This window comes from Anolis sagrei, chromosome 2, assembly GCF_037176765.1.
Source record: "Anolis sagrei isolate rAnoSag1 chromosome 2, rAnoSag1.mat, whole genome shotgun sequence".
NCBI classification, from domain to species: domain Eukaryota; kingdom Metazoa; phylum Chordata; class Lepidosauria; order Squamata; family Dactyloidae; genus Anolis; species Anolis sagrei.
In genome coordinates, this window is record NC_090022.1 from 241,022,351 (window position 1) to 241,046,754 (window position 24,404).

The 24,404-nt window shown below is 38.3% G+C and overlaps 1 protein-coding gene and 1 long non-coding RNA gene across 6 annotated transcripts in view; one reads left to right on the forward strand and one right to left on the reverse strand.

The window, feature by feature from the left end:
• PRR16 (proline rich 16) overlaps positions 1-24,404 on the reverse strand; it is a 130,285-nt gene that overhangs the window by 69,730 nt on the left and 36,151 nt on the right. The window lies entirely within an intron of this gene.
• LOC137096137 (uncharacterized) lies at positions 6,376-11,294 on the forward strand. Its single transcript, XR_010909322.1, has 2 exons — positions 6,376-6,797; positions 10,333-11,294. It is a non-coding gene; the product is annotated as an uncharacterized lncRNA (long non-coding RNA).

Sequence of the window (24,404 nt, forward strand, 5' to 3'; positions counted from 1 at the left end):
CAAATTATCCTTATGATTAAACAAATAGAATGAATGATAAATAAAATGTATGACTATTCCAAGAGGAAGGGGTGAAAGAGAGAAAGTGGAGGGGAAAACAGTGGGAAAGGGATAGAAATAAGTAGGAGACTAATTTTAATGAGGTATAGATAATAAGCAACATCAGAAGGGGGTGAATATATATGGAATTTTCATACTATATATATGTGTGTGTGTAAATATCACATGTGTTGTTTTCTACACATTCTTGTGAGGAAATGAGAATATTAGACTAGTGCAAACCAGGTAAACTGCAATCCATTTCAGTGTCCCAGATTTTGTAGGGGCCCCAATCCATTTTTCAGGAGCCACCAGAATTCTGGAGGACAGAAATTTGTTTTCTATCCAGTCCATTATGGGGAGAACTTCCAAGGCTCCCTTTCCCATCATTATAGGCATTGTTTGTTCTTATATCCTTCATTAAGACATTGATTAAAAGCATCAGAATTAAGATACCACTCTTTCTGTGAGAATTAAGATACCACTCTTTCTATGGTCCTTTTCCTTCTGTTTGTAGAGAGTCCAGGTATAATGCTTAGTTAAAGCTGTTAAACCTACTCTAGAGGAAGCAGGTACACGTGACGCTCCCTCCCTGCACAGCACCCAGCTCTCCAATGCATTTTAAGGAGGCTTGAATTCCCACTTACGAGGGCAGGAAAAGAAGAATGATCTATCCTACGCTGAACAACAGTACCTCCATGTTCCATTGCAGGTAGCACAAATACCGTAGCCAAAGGTATTGGCAGTCAATGTTAAGTTTAGCAGAACCAATGAAGACATGCTACTACTAAACAACTTCTGATCAAATTTATCTAGTATGATGGTCAAAGCTCCATCACATAACTAGACATGAAGCCAGACTTAAGTGGCTCTAGAAAATCTGCCTGTTATAGAAACTCTAGGACTTTGCCATAAAATGGAATACGTGGCCAATTAAACTAGAATGCTGCATTTAATCAATATAGAATGTCAAGCCTTTCTTGTATTATTAGACAATTAAAATGTATAACTTTGGTTTGTACTGCACCATTGTATTTCACTGATTTTCTTTGCAAAATGGAGTAGTGAAACTCATAAAAGCAAAAAGGGGAGATGGAGCAGTGACTACAAACTGTGTTTCCCTTAAACAGAATTATGGCTAGGTATGATTTGCAGATCAGACTCCAGTTCTTTTGCACATCAGCAAAATGATACACACTCCCATTTTATTCCTAAACAATTAATCAGATCATATATGGGGGAGGAATGGATATCACATAATGTTAGCCAGAAGTTTTCTATAGAGGAAAAACAAAACAAATAAACTCCAACAGAATCCATTAGTGACCTTGACTGCTTTCTAGGTCTGGCTTTCAGATACAAGCAACATTCCTTCTGAAAATTGCATTCAGTGTATACTGATGCAATTCCCAATTTGAATTAGTGGTATGCTTGCAAATCAACTTTTGAAAGAACATCTGTTGAAATGTAAGATGTGAATGTTCACAAGGTATTTTAAGATGAACATTATATACAAAAGACCATATGGTTAATCACTGAAATAGAAAACATGTTAACTTTTAAGAAAAAAATCTAATACAATTAAATACAGATATTCTGCATTCTCCATGACAATTTTTTGCCTAGTTTGAAACTATTAGTGACCAAAACTTGTTGACCTTTCTCTTTCATTTGAATGCCAGAACTCTTTTTCATTAGAATCTTAATAGTATAGACATATAAGAGATATTTAATCAGTTTGCACTGTAACATGATTTTTGTGTAAAGACTATTGTTAATTTTCTACTAAGGTTTTATTCAACTTGTATTCTGCCCAAGCTACAATCACTCAAGCTCTAGAGAATGAATAAGACTCAAACAAACATAGATGTCCTGTTTCAGTGTAGGCCAAAGGAGTATGACATGAGTAAAATAATGCAAGAATATGATGGAGTAGTAATGTAAATCACATTATTTAACCTGACATTACAGCATTTGCTACATCTTTGGCTATGATTTCACCTGTATGACTTCAGAAGGAGCACACTTTTAATTACACAAATATGACTCTCAGGCTTGCAAAAACGAATACTCAGAGACTGCTATTCAGAACATATCCCTAGAGCTATGATTGTCTTCCCACAAACTCTGCCATAAAGTCTCCTTAATGAATACATTTTAATACACTTTACTGCAGACTACATCAAATTATTAAAACACGACAGCAAACATGAACACATAGTCACCCTTAGACTAATGAAAGTTAAAATTAAAAAAATGTTGTGCTTGAGAAAGGGAGAAGTGTAAAGGAGCACGGGTTTCCCCGTCATCTTTCTCCATTTTTTACTTTTTATAATCTTTTCTCACCCTCTCTATTTCATTTTGCCCTCTCTCTTTCTTAATAACCTCATCAATCTTCAATAGACTCCACTCTGTTCATTATATCTTGTCAATCTCTATTTTTCTACACTGTTTTCATCAGTAGCTGGTACCATGTGGAACAATGTGGACAGACAAAATCTCCTGGTTCACAAACATCTAAAGCAGTGGTTCTCAGCCTGTGGGTCCCCAGGTGTTTCAGCCTATAATTCCCAGAAATCCCAGCCAGTTTACCAGCTGTTAGGATTTCTGGGAGTTGAAGGCCAAAACATCTGGGGATCCACAGGTTGAGAACCACTGATCTAAAGGCTTTTGAGGGGCAATCAAAGAAAGTTGTGCAACTTGTAAAAAGGCAAGAGTGGATGCATCAAATACTGAGGAAAAAAGAGAAGCTTGCTAGTTCAGACAGTTCCAAGACTTAGTGCATTCCTAGATGCAGGAAATTATAGATGCATGGAGTTGGAAGAGACCCAAGGGCCACCTAAGGATGTGAACATGATCCTTAGAAGTCTGAAAGCCTCCACTAGCATATACTGTACCTGTGCCATTCATGGCTCTTAAAAGCAGTTGAGGTGACTAGCCAAAGTGGGTGAAGGAAGGAGAAATATTCTTTATGGCAGCACAACATATTTGCATTCTACCCAAAGACAATTCAATATGCCAAACGTTTACAATGCTGGAGTTTGGGGAAAATAGACTTTGATATTTGGGAGTTGCAGTTCCTGGGATTTATAGGTCACCTACGATCAAAGAGCATTCTGAACCCCACCAACGATAGAATTGGGCCAAACTTCTCACACAGAACTCCCATGTCTTGAAGGGGCTTGATGGCATGAGCCTCCCTCCAGCCTTGCACACTCTCCCTCACCATGCTTTTGCACCACACTGCCATGCGTCAAGTGTGCCTGCTCTCCTCTCCCCCCTTGGAGTCTCAAAACAGCCCTCCCCTGGGCTAAGATGCTGGCTGAGAGGATGGCCAATCACATTGGAGAGTGGCTTTTGGTGGGAGGATTCGCTGTCTGTTTCCAAAAAGGTAAAGAACGACAGGTGGAGAGATCTTCAGCCTTCTCTACCAAAGAGGTTCCTAAGACCATAAGAAATATGTTTTCTGATGGTCTTTGCCAACTCCTCTGAAACCCACACATGACCCCCCAGAGGTCCCGACCCCCAAGTTCAGAAATGCTGGTCTAAAGTTGGCTACTCTTACTGTCCCTATGCCATCTCCAACCAACACTTTTCTCTTCCTCTTGAGAATAGTCCTCATTTTCTCTAACTTATATAAATTAAAAATTATAAATTAACAATTATTTTTAGCAATTATAGTGGTATTGTGATCCATATTTTAGAAATGCTGAGTGTTCATAAGCTAACATTTCCTACTGAGTTTATGCCCACGATCTTATATGTAAAGAGGGGGGGGGGGGGGGAGAAAATACTGCATTTTTTCAAAAAAAATTCCACATTTACATCAAATATCTGATCTGACATCCTGAAGCAGTATTAGAACAGGTAATATTAACAGACCTGACTCATGTTCAATCAATATTCAGATGTTTTCGCCTCTTCAATAGTTCAGTCTGCCTGCAATTATTCCTTCAACTATTTCAGAGGCTATACAAATATTTTCTGAAGATTGCCTTGCCTTTTTATGGGAGGTATATGACTTTTAAAATCTAAACACTGCTGACTGGAGACGCATGATGCAGACACATATGCACAAGCACACATATACACTTCCCTTGTGAAAACATATATATCAACTATACAGTTTAATATTGAATTAATTTAATCCTATAGGTCGCTACATATGAAGAAGAAATCCAACAATCTTATCCAGTGAACAACCCCTAAGAGGTCTTTGAAGAACCACACAAAATACTTTATTCACAAGAAGTAAGAAATCAACTCCAATGCATTGTATTTAACAAAAGCACAACAGAAATACATATTATCATCTGTATTTCTGAACATCAAAAAAGTTATCAGAAACCAAGCACAAAAATTCTCAAGATCATTTTTTGAATAGTAAAATAGTGATATTTACAGACTAAATAAAATATTTTAGTCTTCTTATAATACTACAGTTTTAACTGAGTTGTTGTGGTCAAGGACTGGGTACAAGTGAAGGGACTGCCTGAATCTGAATCTATCGGGTCAACCAGGCATATTTTAGTGACTGAGCTACAATAGTGTGAGGGGGTTGTGATTTACTTTGTTTTTGTTAGAATATGTTGGTTGGATATTCTTTGGTTACCTTAATCCTCCTTACTGAGGTTATGGAGACCATATAAACCTTGCTTTTAAGGATGACAAAGAGTTTTGTATTAACCATTTAAAAAAACAAACAAACATTTTATCCATTTATGGTTTATGAGTCAATTAACACAAGTGCATGCATATCTTTTCATTTTCCATCATAGAGAAGAAATTGCATGCTGCAAATCTCACCCTGTTTTTCAAATTATACACAAATAAAATATGCACATCTCAAAATGTGTATCTTTCAAAAATGAGCTGAAGCCCAAGTTAAGCAACAGATAAAATGCATACAATAACAAATATGCATAAAAAGTAGATAATTAAAGAGTGTGCATATCAAACTGGACATAAATTAGCATGCCACAACACAGACACGCAAACCTAATCTAAAACAAAGATAAAAAAGAATCAGGTATAAGTGTAATAAATGCAACAAAATTGAGAAAGATGTTTCACATCCCTATTTGCTTCCATTATAATACAGTACACAATTGAATCTGCACTCTTCATGAAGCTTGAACCTTTATAAGGCTCAACAGAGGCCACCTTTCACAGGTACAAAACACCATTAGCAGCATATTATATTTTTCACACATTTTTTTTAACATAATGACAAAACACAATGCTTATAATAGTTGTTTGACTAGTATTATGTGAGAAAAATTACTTTTTCATACTTTTTGAAAAAAGAACCTTCATAAAAACTAAATCTAACAATTAGATAGAAATCACAATACTGTTTTTTATACTTTGAAAAGAGCAAAAATGCAACAAGGAGAAAATATAAGAGCTCTATAAATGTAAATGTAACACTAGTCAACAAGCAATCCACAGTATATTTCTTGTGAAATAATTAGCAACACGTTTTTCAATGCCACTTAATGTGTTCTTGTTTGCACAAGGACAGAAAGTGACTGAATTATTATAAGAGATGTCCCACAACAAATTCTAAGACTTCTTTAATTGTCAAGCATCCTTTTTCTCCAGATATGTTTTTGCGGCCACAATCTCACCAAAATATTTTTTTTTCACTCAAAAAATTGCAGATATGAGAAACTATGGTCCCTTCAACACTACCATATAATTCAGATTATCAAAGCAGATAATCCACATTATCTGCTTTGAACTGGATTATCCAACTGCATATTATCTACACTGCCATATAATCCAGATCAAAGCAGATAGTCTGGATTTTATATGACAATGTAGCAGGGGCCTAAATCTAATCTGCATCAATAGAAAAAAGGCAAGTTTTACGGCTCTGACTTTACAGTACATTGAACATTCAGAAATGAATTGGAATATAATTTCTGATAGACACACATACGCCAAACAATGGATGTAGAAACTCAATAGAGCAGAACACTCAAAATATCAGTACAGTACTTCCTTTCTTTTCATGTTTCATGTCTCTCTCTAAAATTTTCACAAATGCTTCATATACAGCAACAATGTGGAAATCCAATTCTTTGATGACTTCTAATAGAAATTCAACAAACACAACTATAAAATAATTAATAAAGAATTAATAAAGCCACTCAATGACTCCACACAGAGCAAGAGCTCTTTCGCACTACCATACAAAGTCATAGCACTATGTTTCCACTTTAACTGTTGTGGCTGCATTCTGTTGCATTCTTAGGTTCTTAGTTTGGTGAGGCACACAGGGCCCTTCCATACAGCCATATAACCCAGAATATCAAGGCAGAAAATTGTAGGAAACCAGTAGAAAACCAGTTATGCCACTGGAAAACATCGGCAAACCGTGTTCCCCAGATGCATACACTGTTCCTACCCCACTGACCATGTATGGACATTACCCTTGAGGACAGGAAGGATGACATCATCTATAGCTGACCTCACCTGCAGGCTACCTCACCTTAAGATGACCTCACCTCTAGCCAATCACTCTGCCAATGATGTAATCCAACTCACTGTTACTATGCAAGCTTTGCAAAGAGCACAAGAAGGTATATAAACAGCTTGGCTGATCAATAAATTTGAGATCACCTTCACCCTCCTGGACTGCCTATTTTCTTTATCGTCACTACATCTGGTGACCCCGACGTGATCCTCCCCGCCTTCTGCTCACCGCTGGAATAGCTTTCGTGCACGACAACGGTCCAACCGTTCCCAATCTCGTGAGTACATGGGTGGAAATGTGTCAACTTACCACCAGCAAGATCATGCTGGGGAGTTGCGCAAGTTGTTGGGGCAGAGGGAGGGTCCCGAAGTCAGTCAAGGAGACTTGGAAGACTTAGTTAGAGAAATTCAGAGCCACTGCCCTTGGTATCCACAGCAGGGGTCATTAAAACCATCGGATTGGGTCAGGATAGGTCAAACCTTCCTTGAAAAACCCCAGGGGACAATTCAACACTTATTGCTGTGGAAGCAATGTTGTGAAACAATCACTCTCCTGGGAGTGACAGATAATTGCCCACCCGTGGCTCCGGTCACGAATCAACCTCTCCCAACTCAGATCATAAATCCTCTTTTTACCCCGCTCGAGATGAGATATTCACAGATAGCCCTCCCTATCCCGCCTTCATGTGTCTTTGCTTTTGAATCATCCCCCGCCGATCCAAATCTCCCCTCTACTTCTCTTCAAAATAAACAGCCAAGTCTTGAAAAATTGTTACAGCCCCAGCCACTGAGAGACATGATTCCTCAGACCATTCAGAATGCTGGGGGCCGAGAAAACATGACCGCAACCCTTCTTGACATGGCAGGATTCGAGGAAGCTGTATCCTCGACTGAGCACATTCAAAACACAACAGCCGTGGTTCCAGACCTAATTTATGGCTCCGGCACATTCACTAAAACAGCTGGACGACCAGAGCTTCCCATAATGTCAGTTAATCCCGCAACATGCGCGGTTGAAGAATCTGACATTAATCACCAAACAATCATAAATATCATAATTCACCTCCCAGATTTTGAGTCTGAAAAGACATATGCTTTTAAAGGGGGAGTTACATAAATAAACAGTGCTTATACCACGTCTGGATGAACCGTTAGGTCACAGACCCCCACCTTTTCTTAATACATCATTGATGAGACAGTTTAACGACCCCTATCCCATTCCCATAGTTTCAATCGACACTAGCTAAGATACAGCTATGTCAATGTTCTCTTTTAACCCCTCTCTTTAAGAGACAACATTAAAACATTTCCATTCAACAAAACGTAAAGCTCCCATATATACTGTCATTAAATAAACATTTGTTACAAAATGATTTTCAGAATGAACTTCTGTTCAATCAGAAGTTCCAGGGTCATAAATACATACACAATATACAGTTAAAGATCAATATAGAGAGTCCTCATTCTTTTAAAGAGTGTTTTGATAAAAAGCTTTCAAAGTTTTATCTTTGATAAAGATAGACAATACACAGTCCTCTAAAGGTTATCAAACTTCATTTTCTTTAACACTAAACAATATTAATTAGTTATAAGATATAATGAGAGCCACTACAACTCTTTAAGATAGTTCTTTATGTTATACTAACCCTCAACTGAGAGATTGTTTGAGATTGTTTTCATTGTTGTTGTTGTTTCATAGTTATAATTTTACTCATTGTTATTGTTTCATAATTATAAGTTTTTTACTGTCATAAATTGTGATAAAAATGTCTTACATACAAAACAGACTTTCATTTGCTTGATCAAGTGTGATACACATACCCATATACAACAATTTAAATACTGATAGAGTTGGTGTTGATTTCATAATCAAGAGTTGTGATTCTTAAAATCTATAGTTCACAACTAAAACACATTCTAAACTCCACCAACAATAACATTAAACCAGGCTTGACACACAAAGCTTCTTGTCCCTTTCGTTTCAAAGGGTTAATTATATATAAGACTCACATTCAATTCATACAATCTTAAATTTTAATCACACCTAAACAATTACATGCTTGGTTTCCATGCCTTTCATCTGATACTTACAGATAATCAGCTTCACAAAAACACACTTCTTACAAAACATTAGTTGACAACACATGCTTACATAATAACAGATCTTGCTATGTTACACTTTAAACATTCTCATTTTAAGATTGAGTTTATTAAGTCTACAAATCATAACTTTGTTTGCTTCCTTTTGATGTTCTTCCTTCTTTCCTATCACACTACAACACGCTACAATCAACACTTTAAAAGTCTGATCTCAGCTTTCACTAGATTTAAACATTCTGTCATTAAATAAAATCAACACTCACTTCTTACAGACAGACACACACCTCTATTCGTTACCCACATTTAAAAATTAACAAAACAATACTCAAAACCAGACATTTATTGCTTTATTCACACATCATATCTACCTTACAAGACACTAAAATCCATGAGACAAAAAATCTCTCCCTCTCTCTCTCTCTGAGAGACCAAAAGCAACACACGCTGCCCAAAAAGGGGGGCATACATTCCACAACCCGTACAAGACACGGCTAGGCTCTGAGATCTAATCAATACACACACACACCAACATTGCCTCCCTTCCCCTTTCTGTCTGTTTTAAAATGATTTTTTTTTATTCATAATTGTTTATACTTGATTACTCTGTTTTATGCTTTTAATTTGTCTCTTTTATATGATATTATTAGATGTTTTTAAATATGCTTTCATTCTGCTTTCATGCCTAATACTTCAAAACTACAATTCCCTTCCTTACACACACCGATCCCCATTCTATACTGTGCTGGTCAAAGACCATAATAAATCATTGATTGATTGATTCATAGCTACCACATCCTTCCTCTACAACAAAACACAACCCTATGAGCCATGCCTTTTCATCCTCAAACTACAAAACCTATTATCCCTTTCTCATTACATAATCACTAAAGTGATCCAACAGCTTTGCTGTTGCTCATTGCCTCACTCATCCACATATATTTCAAAATACATTCCCTAAAGATTTTAATACAACATTTTCCACCTTGGTCGAGTCTATTCTTTCTGAGACTCCACCCACATTGCTACCTAAACCTAAAAAGAGTTTAAAACCACTTTTTTTTCCTTTTATGACTCTGTGTCAGTTCCAAAGCTTTTAAAATCATACCATCCCAATGCTAAGAGTTAAACATGGCTTGCTACTATTAACCTGGGTTTAACACACTCAGTTTTCTTAAAATGTTCAATTGATCTAATACATATGTTTACAGCTCATTTTAACCTACACCCCATAGACACTAAAACAAACCAGCTTTCACAAACAAACAACACACATTTTCCCTCATTTTTCCCTTACACAATTCTTCATGTCACTGTTGACACATTCTCTAATTACATTTAAACAACCCCTCACAAAAAAGACACACCAAACGTGTTCTCAACCACTTTCTTTATACCTTTACATTCATGAGGGTCCCTCCTACAATAAAAACTACCACCAAACCCTCTTATTACAGCGCTACGCTTACAACGTTCTACTCTTCCTACACATCTTTAACATTCCATACGATGGCCACACAAAACAAGATTGCTGAGCGTTCAAATCATACCTCTACAAACCATCTGCTTTTTCTCACACACAAAGAAAAGGGGGGAGTCACCCCCTTCCTCTTTCCTGCTCGTTTTTGGGTTTCGCTTTCCAATGGCCTTCCTATACGTGTTATTTACCATTAATCATTTGAATTTAATTTTATCTGATTCTTCTCTCGTTACCAGGATCCAGAAATATTTCCAAACCTCCACACCCCCTCTCCCTCCTCCTCCTCCTCCTTTGATGCAGGTTACCAGATCCGGAGTGAGAAGGCCCAGCCCCCCTCATCGCCTAGAGTCAAGGAGTTAAAAGAGACCTCATGGGCCATCCAGTCCAACCCCCTGCCAAGAACCAAGAGTTCCTGCTTCAACTGTCATAAACCTATGAACTTTAACAAACACAACTTGCTTTTTGACAACATTGTTTAAACACACATTCTCTGTCATTGACTTCTTAAATCAAGCGCTTTGGGTTCCTGCTCACTACATTTGCCTCTAAAAAGATGACGTGACACCAAGGCCTTCAAAATTCCATTCACCTTCTAGTCTATTCTATGTGTTGTTTCAAATCTCACAAATAACTTCAACAAAATACTTATGCATGTTGTTTTTTAATGACTTAGCTTAACATTTTAAGCAAAACACTGTACCTGCTTGATAAAACTTTTATTATCCAATTTGTTTACTCTACACAACTATTGATGGCTATATAATAATCTGCTACTGCTATATATATCCCATTGTTATAAGCTTCTTGCTAGCCTCACGCTCTGCTGACCTTTCCCCCCGCCTCAAGATAATGTCCTATATATGTCCTGGCCTTTAAATAAACAAAAAAAGGTGGGATGTAGGAAACCAGTAGAAAACCAGTTATGCCACTGGAAAACATCGGCAAACCGTGTTCCCCAGATGCATACACTGTTCCTACCCCACTGACCATGTATGGACATTACCCTTGAGGACAGGAAGGATGACATCATCTATAGCTGACCTCACCTGCAGGCTACCTCACCTTAAGATGACCTCACCTCTAGCCAATCACTCTGCCAATGATGTAATCCAACTCACTGTTACTATGCAAGCTTTGCAAAGAGCACAAGAAGGTATATAAACAGCTTGGCTGATCAATAAATTTGAGATCACCTTCACCCTCCTGGACTGCCTATTTTCTTTATCGTCACTACAGAAAATCCCACAATATCTGCTTTGAGCTGGGTTATCTGAGTCCACACTGCCATATGTTCCAGTTCAAATCAGATAATCTGGGATTTTATTCAGCTGTAAGGAAGGGGATCCAGGTTCTCAGGCTGAAAATTCTAATTTTTTTTCTTTACATAGCAGCATTCCATAGGATGCTGATATGGAAGTTAATGAAATCATAATGCAATAATTGCTCTATACATTGAACTGTACTGAAAAAGAGCCAAGTTCAAGCTATACCTAAGCAAAGCCAGTATGATACTTAAGGGGAAGAGAACATTATCCCCACTCCCCCATTTACTGAAATGTTTGGTAGTTCTGTGCTCCCTGAAGCAGAGTCCAAATAGCACCACACCCACTCACTGCTTAAGACAATTTGCTGCACAATTCAAGCATCAATTCCTTCTTATGATGCTTCTGCAAGCAGATTGTTTCATCCTGCTGCATGGCAAGACCAACGCTGCATATGAATACAATCAGATAGCCCTAATGGAGTAACTAGTTATTGTACTTTAAAATGCTTCAGTGAATTACCAAGGAGGAGAATGAGTTAGTATTAATTGCTTCTCACCACAAGAAGAAGTCTCAAGTGATTTTTGGTGATGACACCTTAGGGCAGCTTTGTTCTGCACTGAGGACATAGGTGGGCACAATGGGAAAATTATCTCTCCTTGCTTAGACTTTCACCTACTCATGTCTTTGCTTATATATGCTATTTTTCGCATCCCCATTCATAATCAAATCATTGAATGATGAAGGCCTTGTTTGATTAAGGTCCCTTCTACACTTCCATATAATCCAGGTTATCAAAGCAGATAATGCACATTATATGCTTTGAACTGGATTACATGAGTCTACTCTGCCATATAATCCAGTTCAAAGCCAACAATCTGGATTTTATATGGCAGTGCAGGAGGGGACCAGGAAATGGCTAAATATTGAGATGATAGAAGATGCTTCATGCTTCAGTCATTATTAGACCAGCCACACTGGAGCATGGAAAGGAGAGGTATTCTTGCCACAAAACAGCAATGGCACCAAGGAGTCCACAGATCAGCCAGTCATGTGAAGTAATTCCTGGCTGGACCTTACTAGCATATACTAGACTGATATTAGGAAATACTTTCATCCACTTTTAAAGGACCTCATAAAGATGAAATTACAGATGATATGTAGTCGTCAACAAATCTCAATATAAGAGATGTAACATATTCCCTTATCAGATTTTCCTCCCCCTTCCCAGTGATGTTACAGCAGGGAAAGAAAGGCCACATAGTGACTCAAGTCACTCAGCGAGTCACATGTTCATCCTTCTCCTTCCCGTGTGATGGAAAGGTAAGGGTAGAGCAATTGCTATGGGGCCTGGGACTAAAAAGAAAGAAAACAGCGCAAAGCTTACCTATATCATAAATGCTGCCCATGATGACCAAATTCCACAGGCCCAAACTTTCTTTCTTTCGTGATGCTGGGGTTTCATGAAAGAGGTGTGGCAATTGCATATGTTTCTGATCGGCAGAGTGTGAGACCGTAAAATAAGGTTTTAAAAAAAGTGGAGCCCTAAACGTGCCCCCATCTGATGAGTCCATAAAGTAGGATTCCTTTTCATCAAATTGTTTAACTCTCATATAACTGTGGAGGAAGCAAAACAAGATCTTCTGTCTACTTACTGAGTGCCAAGAACAGCAGGAAACTCCCACAATAGAATTCTGATAAATGAAGCAAGGCTTTTGTTGATACAATAGTTTTACAATTAACAATGGACAATTTAAATAGAACATTTTTTTAAAAAAAAAAGAGTCAAGAAACAGGACACAAAGTTTTAAATATGTCATTGATTGAAAAAACAATAATACTTCTACTCAAATGTTTAAGGAAATTTATTAAACTGACATTTACAGTCTGCATTCATTTAAAATCATGTTTAATATATTTATGGTCTGAGAACAATAGTTCCATTAGCAGCATTCCTCAAATATTCTGATCTATTACTATCAGTTTCTTGAAAGACGGCTACTTTCAATTTGTCATTCATAATGGGGCAATCTATCTCCATTACATTCTATCCTTGAATAAGTCACTGAAATTTGATGATAAAATATAAGTTATATTGGTTGACAGAAAGAGATATTTAAGATATATACATGTTCGTAAATTATAAAAACAAAGCAAAACTTCATAGAAGAATACCCACAAAGCAAAATCCGTGAACTAACATTATGACTTTGCTTATTCAATCTCAGTTACTGAGCAGAGAATCAGTGAAAAATATTTCTCTTGTGATTTTCTTGTTCCACAACTGAAGTTTTACCTTTGTTCCATAACATTTACAGAAGCAAAAACTGCTATTCCTGCACATCTCTCAAGGTCAAACAACTTTGTAAAACACGAGAGCATGAACACTCAAAAATTGATGTACTCCCAAATGGTTATCACCCAGCTGTAAAAGAAGCATAGAATATATACTGCTAACATGAGGTGGATCTCAATCACCATTTTTATTAATTGTGTGTATCTGATGAGGTAAACTCTTGCTTACAAATATCCATAAGACAAATAAATTATCTGTCAGTGCAATCCTATGCATTACTTCTCAGACCCCATTCTACACTGCCATAGACTCCAAAGCAGATAATCTGGATTTTATATGGCAGTGTAGAAGGGACCTCAGAGTATGTCCCAACAAGTTAAATGGGACTTAGTCCCAGATAAGCATACATAGTATTGCACCTGCTATAGAACAATGTCATAGAACAATGTGACTTTCCAACTCATAACAATCAGAAACTAGATATGTGAACAAAATAATCTGTGTGATCACAGGCAAGCATGGTCTAGGACAACAAAATGGAGCGGGACGCAGGCTGATAGAATTTTGCCAGGGAAACACTCTCTTCCAACAACCTAAAAGACAGCTTTATACATGGACTTCACCAGATGGCCAACACAAAAATCAGATTGACTACATCCTTTTTGCAGTCAAAGGTGGCGGACATCCATCCAGTCGGTGAAAACAAGACCTGGGGCAGACTGCAGTTCAGATCATGAACTTCTTATTGCTCAATTTAGAATAAAACTAAAGAGATCAGGGAAAACACACAGACCAGTAAGATATGATCTCACTAACATTCCTAGCAAATATGCAGTGGAAGTGAAGAACAGATTTAAAGCACTAGATTTAGTAAATAGAATCCCAGAAGAACTATGAACAGAAGTTCGCGACATTGTTCAGGAGGCGGTAACAAAGCACATCCCAAAGAAAAGGAAAACCAAGAAGGCAAAATGGTTGTCTACTGAGATGCTGGAAGTAGCCCAAGAAAGGAGGAAAGCAAAAGGAAACAGTGATAAGGGGAGATATGCCCAATTAAATTCACATTTCCAGAGATTAGCCAGTAGAGATAAAGAACTATTTTTAAACAGGCAATGCATGGAAGTGGAAGAAGACAACAGAATAGGAAGGACCAGAGACCTCTTCCAGAAAATTAGAAACATTGGAGGTAAATTTCAGGCAAAAATTGGCATGGTAAGAAACAAAGATGGCAGGGACCTAACAGAAGCCGAAGAGATCAAGAGAAGGTGGCGAGACTATACAGAAGATCTTTATAGGAAGGATAATAATATCGAGGATAGTTTTGATGGTGTGGTGAATGAATTAGAACCAGACATCCTGAGGAGTGAAGTTGAATGGACCTTAAGAAGCATTATTAACAACAAGGCAGCAGGAGATGACGGGATCCCAGCTGAACTGTTTAAAATCTTGAAAGATGATGCTGTCAAGGTGATGTATGCCATATGCCAGCAAATATGGAAAACACAAGAATGGCCATCAGACTGGAAAAAATCAACTTATATCCCCATACCAAAAAAGCGAAATGCTAAAGACTGCTCAAACTTCCATACAGTGGCCCTTATTTCTCATGCTAGTAAGGTAATGCTAAAGATCCTGCAAGGAAGACTCCAGCAATACATGGAGAGAGAGTTGCCAGATGTACAAGCTGGGCTTAGAAAAGACAGAGGAATGAGAGACCAAACTGCCAATATCCGCTGGATAATGGAGAAAGGCGGGGAGTTTCAGAAAAAGACCTATTTTTGTTTTATTGACTATTCTAAAGCCTTTGACTGTGTGGATCATAATAAATTGTGGCAAGTTCTTGGTGGTATGGGCATACCAAATCACCTTGTCTCTCTCCTGAGGAATCTGTATAAGATCTAAGTAGCAACAGTAAGAACCGACCATGGAACAACAGACTGGTTCAAGATTGGGAAAGGCGTACGGCAGGGTTGTATACTCTCACCCAACCTATTCAACTTGTATGCAGAACACATCATGCGATGTGTGGGGCTTGAGGAATGCAAGGCTGCGGTAAAAATTGCTGGAAGAAACATTAACAACCTTAGATATGCAGATGACACCACTTTGATGGCCAAAAGCAAGGAGGAGCTGAGGAGCCTTCTAATCAAGGTGAAAGAAGAAAGCTCAAAAGCTGGGTTGCAGTTAAACATTAAAAAAACACAAGATTATGGCAACAAGAATGATTGACAACTGGGAAAGAGAGGGAGAAAACGTGGAGGCAGTGACAGACTTTGTATTTTTAGGTGCACCATTACTGCAAACGCAGACTGCAGCCAGGAAATCAGGAGACGCTTACTTCTTGGGAGGAGAGCAATGACCGATCTTGAAAAAATAGGGAAGAGTAGAGACATCACACTGGCAACAAAGATCCGCATAGTTAAAGCAATGGTATTCCCCATAGTCACCTACGGATGTGAGAGCTGGACCATAGGTAAGGCTGAGCGAAGGAAGATAGATGCTTTTGAACTGTGGTGTTGGAAGAAAGTTCTGAGAGTGCCTTGGACTGCGAGAAGATCCAACCAGTCCATACTTCAAGAAATAAAGCCTGACTGCTCATTGGAGGGGAGAATAGTAGAGGCCAAGATGAAGTACTTTGGCCACATCATGAGAAGAAAGGAAAGCTTAGAGAAGACAATGATGCTGGGGAAAATAGAAGGAAAAAGGAAGAGGGGCCGACCAAGGGCAAGATGGATGGATGGTATCCTTGAAGTGACTGGATCGACTTTGAAGGAGTTGGGGGTGGTGATGTCCGACAGGGAGCTCGGGCGTGGACTGGTCCAAGAAGCCACTGACTGAAATGACTGAATGAATGAACAACAACAAAGGTGAAGTTGACAACTTCTTCAACTGAAATTTGATAATGAACAATTGCATCAAATCAAGGCCCCAGCTGTGTCAAAAGTTTACGTCCTAAAAAAAAAGTTTATGTCCTACACAGTTTTATATCATATATATCTGCTCTGTTTACAATGGGAAAATCAGGTTCCAGATTTCATCATATATTAATTGACTTTCCTAAATGCTGAGTGTAGAGGCAGATTCTTGCACTGTACAAATCACATATTAATCAAAACATGTTGAACTGCACGTTGAGCTGAACCATAATAGCTACAAGTGCCTTCAAACAATACTTATGAGGGCCTTCGATTCTGACAATGAACATGTCAAAAGCCGCCTTGGTAAGCAGTATTTAGAAGTCTAAATATTCTATTAGAATAGAGTATAATCCTCATCTTCACAGACCCAAAATGCCCTATGTTTTCTAGCTCTCATGAATTATATTGTGCCTACTCATGGATGGAAGAGAGATAATATGCATGCCTTCTCTTCTCTTTTCCGGCCACTGCCCTAATCTTTTCTGAGTTGTGTTTACATGTGAAACAAGCTAATTGTATGTTTAAAGCAGTGTCGTATTTCTGCTTCTATTTCACACACTGAAGCATTTTAAGTCTTCAGGAACAAGGTAAATATATTTGCTAAAAATGATGCCACACCAGAACAAGATCCAACATTTTTTAAAGTTGCAATTTCTTTTTATGCTATGCAAAGCATCAACTTCCCTGAGAAATCTGCAACCCCTTAACTTGTGCAGTGATGAAAGCCTAATAGATCTTTCCCAGAAATGTGCCTTCAGCGATTACCGCATATTCAGATGGATAGAATATGCAGAAAAAGAAGAAATTTATTATATAAATTTGACGGAAAATGTCCTTGAGCCCAATTGGAACTGCTTCCATTTCTTCAGACATCAGTCTTCACAGAATGAAAAATTAGTGAACCTCTTTCCAATCCCTATAAAAATAGTCTGGTGAAGGAGTGGGGTGGGCAGGAAGGTGAAGATGATTTCGGAGTTATTTTTTCCTAAAAAAATATTTTGCCTACACAGTTAAGTACAAAATGTCATATTTGTATGGTATACTTATTACAACCCCCCTCTGTGAAAATAAAATTTTAAAAATACAAGTAATATACAATTTTCAGTGACAAAGTCGTCTGGCCTAACAATAGTTGCAAACTATTCAAAACATTACCAATTTACTATAGCCTACTGACTATTTCATAGAATAGCCAATTTCTAGGGTATTCAATTTCATGTGGGGTTCTCTGAAGACATGGGTTTAATGTTAAGTGTACCTAACTTTGCATAGATCTATTCCTGATTTTATCAAAGGGAAAAAAATATAATAGAAAAGAAAAAAGGTAACCTTTAAGAAAAGCAGCATGCTTAAGAGGAGCAATTCTTTTACCACCAAAATGTATCCTAGTGAGTAATTAACATGTGGGAGATGTTTTAATTATACATCTGTAATGCCAGATTGAGAACAATGGTATGTCATTAGACTAAGTCATGGGTAAGAGGACTTTAGATCTGCTTGGGTTCTACTGACATACGAAAATCCACCTACCAGAGCCGGGTGCAAAACAATGACTAAGAGGGGCATGACAGACTTTAGTAGGACAATCTACCTTTAATATATTGGTTAGATCAGGTAATCATACCTCGTCGGCTCTTACTCTCAATATTGGAATGCCACAAGGCTCTGTGTTGAATCCTCTGCTTTACATTTTGTATACATATTATTGTGCCTCCATCTACCATAGCAATATTATTACCAAATTCACAGATGAAACAGCCATGGTGGGGCTTATCTCTGAAGGTGATTAATCTGCTTATCGGAATGAGGTAGATCGGCTGTGCTAATGGTGCAGGGACAATAATATAGTTCTTAACATAAATAAGAATAGGGAGCTCATAGTGAACTACAGAAAGAACAAACCAGAAATCCAGCCCTTGGTCATAAATGGACACCAAGTGGAGTGGGTGGCCATTTTTAAGTTCCTTGCTGTCACTGTTAAGGAGGATCTGACCTGGGGCACTGAAACAGCAGCATTGATTAAAAGGGCCCAGCAGAGACAGTACTAATTGAGACTTTCAAAGAACCAACAACTGAATGAAAAACTGCTGATGACTTTCTATTACTGTGCTATAAAGAGTGTCCTAACCTACTGCATCTGTGCATGGTTTGATAACTGCTCAGTGGCAGATAGGCAGGCACTCCAAAGGGTCACCACTTCTGCACAGAGTATCATTGGTTGCTCTTTCCCCTCTTTCGAAGAACTTTATAGGTCATACAGCCTTAAAAAAGCAGAGCATTCTTGGGGATTTATCTCACACAGCATATTCTTTTTTTTGAATTATTGCCATCTAGCAGACGGTACAAGGTGACAAAGACAAGGACAAACAGACTGAAGCCCCTTCTACACTGCCATATATCCCAGAATCTGATCCTGAATTATCTGTTTATCAAATAATATGTCAGTGGAGACTCATATAATCCAATTCAAAACAGATAACCTGGATTAAATACTTGGATATAAGGACATTGTAGAAGGGTTCTAAGAAATAGCTTTTATTCTAGAGTGGTAGCGATGATGAACTCCATGGTTTTGCATTGATGTGGCATTGGGGCTGTGCGGTCATGGTTGGGATGTGGAAGGATGGGTGTGTCGTTTTGTGATGTGTGCTGCAAAAACATGTAAAGTACAATGACAATAAAGCTATGCTATGCTATTCTAATAGCTTCGTAAATCAAGCTGACTTGACAACAATAGATGGGGGGGGGGTGATGAGAGACTTTTCGCCAAGGCTATTGTTAAGTACTTGGAATTAGAAAAAAAATGTCCATCTACAGAAAAACCTCAGGATCTATATCAGATGAGGGCAGCCATTGAGGAGCCATTTCTTCCCTTCATTACGTCACACCAGGCCCGTAGCCAGGATTTCGATTCGGGGGGGGGGGGGCTGAGTTTTTTTCAGGGGGTTTCGGGGGGGCTGAGTTTCGGGGGGGGGGCTGAGTCTGAGAGGTTCTACCCTAGCAAACTTTTTGTATCATTACCCCAATACCCCCATGCATATGGGATATATTGAGTATGGTGATCAGATCATGATATGAATAAGCATAACAATTTAAATCATGCACCAGTAAGGCCTTTTCGCAAACCACCATGAGAATTTCGGGGGGGGGGGGGAGCTGAAGCCCCTCAAGCCTCCCCCTGGCTACATGCCTGGGTCACGCAAATCTATTTGAGGTGAAAACCAATCGTTTGTGGCAACTATAACATCACATTCTGTTTAAAACTGTAGGTTTAAGGTCGTATTTAAAAATAATTTATATTTATTTAAAGTTAAATTTTTTATGGCATCAAGCTTTCAAAACTGACAAGAATGGGTTTTCAATGTTGTAGCATTTAGTGCTGTTGCTATGGTTTGGATATGAATTTTTCTCAAATTTTACTAGCTTTTCCTTTTATAAATTGCATGTTCTTTCTTTAAAAAAATATTATTATTTTATCATGATTCAATACATTTGTTATACATTGTTTGTTTTGCAGCAGATACATATTATTCAATACAACCAACCATACTTTAACTTTGGCATCTAGTGTTGTTTTTCTGCTTATAACTGTAGTGAAATGTCTTACATTTCAGGATTTGTGTAGCTGCATAAGAGAGAGGCAAAGATTTTCAGGTTTTTTTCCCCACAACAGTTATTTTAAAAAGAATTATTTATCAATGAATTGCTGTTTTGGGGAGGGGATTCAATATAATTTTTATTGATAAATTATAGGAATACGGAGGTGCAAGCAGTGTCTTAGCAAGCTGGACATCCCTGGGATCTATCAAACACATGGAGTTGAGAAATACTTCTTCAAAAAGAAGAAGTATGGACACAAACTTCTCAAGACTCAAAAGATCTCACCTTCCCTACTTAAATAAAAGGAGAGAGAGGAGAGGAAGACATTGAATACCCTGGTGATATCAAGCAGGTGGGTGCAGACTTCTATTCACCTCTTAAAAATACTACATTTACATAGGAACTATAAGACTATAAAACAAATTAAAAGAATCCATTAAAGTTTCTGTAAGCTTACCAACTTTGTGGACAAAACACCTTAGGGAGGTAAAGCGGATTTTTTTTTGTTGGAAACCGTAGAAACTAAAAAGGGACCCTTAAAATCTAATTAGTGGAACTATTCTTCAGGAATTTTCTAAGACTTCCAGGCAATACTATCTTGTGAGAACAGCTACAAAAGGGTGAAAATGAATTAATTTGTTAAAGGTTAAGCTATAAGAACCGTGGGAATTAAAATTGTTTAACATACCTAATAACTCAGTGTGTGCCTTTGGACTAATTCCAAACAGAAAATAAGTCACAATTGCAGCAAACACCTGTGAAGCTGTGACTAGTCTAACACCATAATTAAATCATCGGACAGTGCAATCATATAGGGCACATAACATATTCAGCTGATGTCCCCTTTTTAGATCTAGCTTGTTGACACTGTAGAATTTTTTGAATGTCCTCTCTTATGTTACTTGTTTTAAGCCCAATAAGCAACTGTAATGTTAAATGTGTTGTCAAAGGCTTTCATGGCAGGAATCACTGGGTTGCTGTTAAGGTTTTTCGGGCTATATGGCCATGTTCTAGAAGCATTCTCTCCTGACATTTCACCTGCATCTATGGCAGGCATTCTCAGAGGTTGTGAGGTCTGCTGGAAACTAGGAAAACGGGGTTTATATATCTGTGGAATGTCCACGGTGGGAGAAACTCTCGTCTATTGGAGGTGGGTGTGAATGTTTCAACTGGCCACCTTGATTAGCATTTGATGGCCTAGCAGTTCTCAAGGTGTGCTTTCTTACTGCCTGGGGGCATCTTTTGTTGAGAGGTGATTAGCTGTCCCTGATTATTTCTTTTCTCGGGCTCCCCTGTCTTTATTTATTGTTATAATTTTAGAGTTTTTAATACTGGTAGCCAGATTTTGTTCATTTTCATGGTTTCTTCCTTTCTATTGAAATTACCCACATGTTTGTGGATTTCAATGGCTTCTCTTTGTAGTCTGATATGGTAGTTGTTAAGAGTGGTCCAGCATTTCTGTGTTCTCAAATAAAATTCTGTGTCCACAGTGTTAAAATTTAAGCCCAATAACCAACTGCAATGTTGACATTTAGAAAAGGTATTTTCCAGCTGATGATAAGTTTCCAGAAGTGTGTGGCTACTTCTCAATATACTTAATTAAGACTTAATTCAGAAACAGACAAATGTATAACTGGCCTTCGCCCCCTCCACACACACATATCTATACATAGTGGATCCTAAAGTAACTTAACTTAAAGGAACTCATCACAAAGGTCCATGAATTTGCTATGCATCATGGTGAATCCATAGGCTCACATCAAGGTGCACGGAGAAGCCATCGCTCCATGCCCTGCATCGCATAACTTGCCTTTTCCCTCATCCCACGGGGGGAAGCGTTGCTGCCAACTTCCCCCCATTACTGGTAAGTCAACATGGGAAGGCTACTATGTTGCTGCAGTGGCGACATACACCACTTGCTCTTTCTTTTCTGGATGAAATCTGACCTGAAGTAAACTTGTATCATGTAATGGGGTCCATCCTGAAAGGGGTGAACAAGTAGTGTAGGATAGGATGAGGTCAAAAGAAATGTTTTTTTTCTCTTCTCCAGGAGTTTCTTTGGGCAACAAAGAGCACCTGAAAAACCAAGAGGTTTTTTGTACAATGTGAAGTGGATTATGGGTTGGTATTAGGATGGGAGGAATCACCCAGAATTGACAAGAAATAGCCAACGTCTTTTAAATTCTTATCTCCCTCTTCTCAGGATTCAAACAAATGTTTTTGAAACAAAAGTGATATGCAGGGTATTTCTACTCCTACTATGAAAAGCCAGAAACAGTCCATGAGGCTAATTCCTTGTGATATCCTGTGTAGCATTGAAAGAAAGACACTTTATCTAGCTTAGCAAGAGTTTTCATGAGCTCACAGGCCAATAATTTATTTTCCAGAAGCAAGGTTTTATGGTGCTACTATAAACCTGTATCAAAATGGGTTTGCAATAAAAAGATTGGAAAATGGCTAAATGCTGTACTATAATTCTAATAAAGTGAAAATATTACATATTCTACATGCCAGGATATCCTCCTCATATAACCAATGACGACAACAGGAAAGCAACCATCATTCTGAGAGAAAATCTTCTCTATAAAAGACATGAGTCAAGTAAAAACCAACAATGCATTGTGATAGATATCCATCTAGCATCTTCCAAAACTCTGTAGCAATTTGAGAAAATTATCTATTAGTAACCAGTACTGTAGATCTTGCTAGATCATCAGGAAGGCTCTGGTTATAGCCTTCCGACAGCCAGTAAATCTGCATTTATTGTTGGCAAAAGATATCCTTAAAAACTAATCAGAAATCTAGGATCCCAAAAATGTAATTCAGTGTCATCACCTCTTATTAATTATCTTAAGCAGACTGTCACTTTTAGGAGCACTGCCAGGACCTACTATTCTAAACTAGTGGGAATTGAAGTTTTACATAGTCTATCACTCTCTCTGCCAAACAGTGCTGAGGCCTCACCAAACTACAACTCCCAGGACTCCATAGTATTGGGCCATGGCAGTTAAAGTGGTGCCAAACTGTACTGATTCTACAGTGTATTTGTGTCTTGGGAGGATAATGCCAACATCTAATAAAGAAAATAAAAGTGTTTTTATCTAAACTGCCATATTGCGTGCAGCTCATTTGCATCTTTAGCAGCTGGAGAAGGTAGAATAAAAACATTTGGTTATGTACAGTATTTTTCAATCCTGTTTTTAAAATATTTACAAATTCTTGTATATGCTCCTTAATCTGTAGGACATTGTGTTCTACAACAATGTTTTGGGAGAAAAAAGAAATAAAACAAGTTCCCACTACAGGGCAAGGTTGTCATTTACCTCCTGTTCAGAAACCAGATTTTAAACTGCATTAAAGCCTAATAAAGTGAAAGTATGTCTGTGTCTATTGAACTTCCACACACTCAACAACATTATCCATTCAACTTAACCACAGAATGACCCAAGAGGGAATCTAGTCAGCCCCCCCCCCCCCCCCGTTTCCCCTCTAAACATACTAAAGGGACCTGGCTGCATCCACAGGCTCCTTGGAGAAATTGTCAAGAGCTTTCTCTGATGGGATTGAGGACACAGCCAGGTTCCCACAGTAAATTTAGAGAGGAAATGTGAGGGGGGGGGCTGGCAAGGGAGGGGGTTGCCATCCCCCCCTCCTTCGGGCTCTTCAAGCACAAAGAACTGGAATGGCAGTGGGGATTGATCCTTGGGATCATGGAAGGTGGTTTCAAGAGTCAATCCCAGGAGACCTAACACCAGAACAGATCCAGACCTTGCAGTACGGTCCTAGGGGACATGAAAGAATCCTCCTCGCAGGATTGCAAGATATCCGGGCGTCCCCTGGGCAACATCTTCGTAGATAGCTGATTCTCTCACTCCAGATGCGACCAGAAGTGACTTGCAGCATGCAAACAAGCAAGCAAAACAACCAAGGGAGCTTTTCAGGACCAACCATGACAATAATCTCAATCAACATGAAGTATGTCAGCTGCCAAAGAACAACTGCTCTATGAACTGTGCCAAGATAAGAAATGTGATGTGCTGTGTGTCCAAGAAACACACCGGGATGAACAACAGAAATGACCATCAATTCCAGGAATGATCTTAGTAGCGGAGAGACCACATGTGCAGTATGGAAGTGCTGTCTTTGTAAAACCAGGCCTCCAAGTCAGCAGTGCCCACAACACTGAAGAAAACAATATAGAGGTTATAACAGTAGAGCTTAATAACATCACA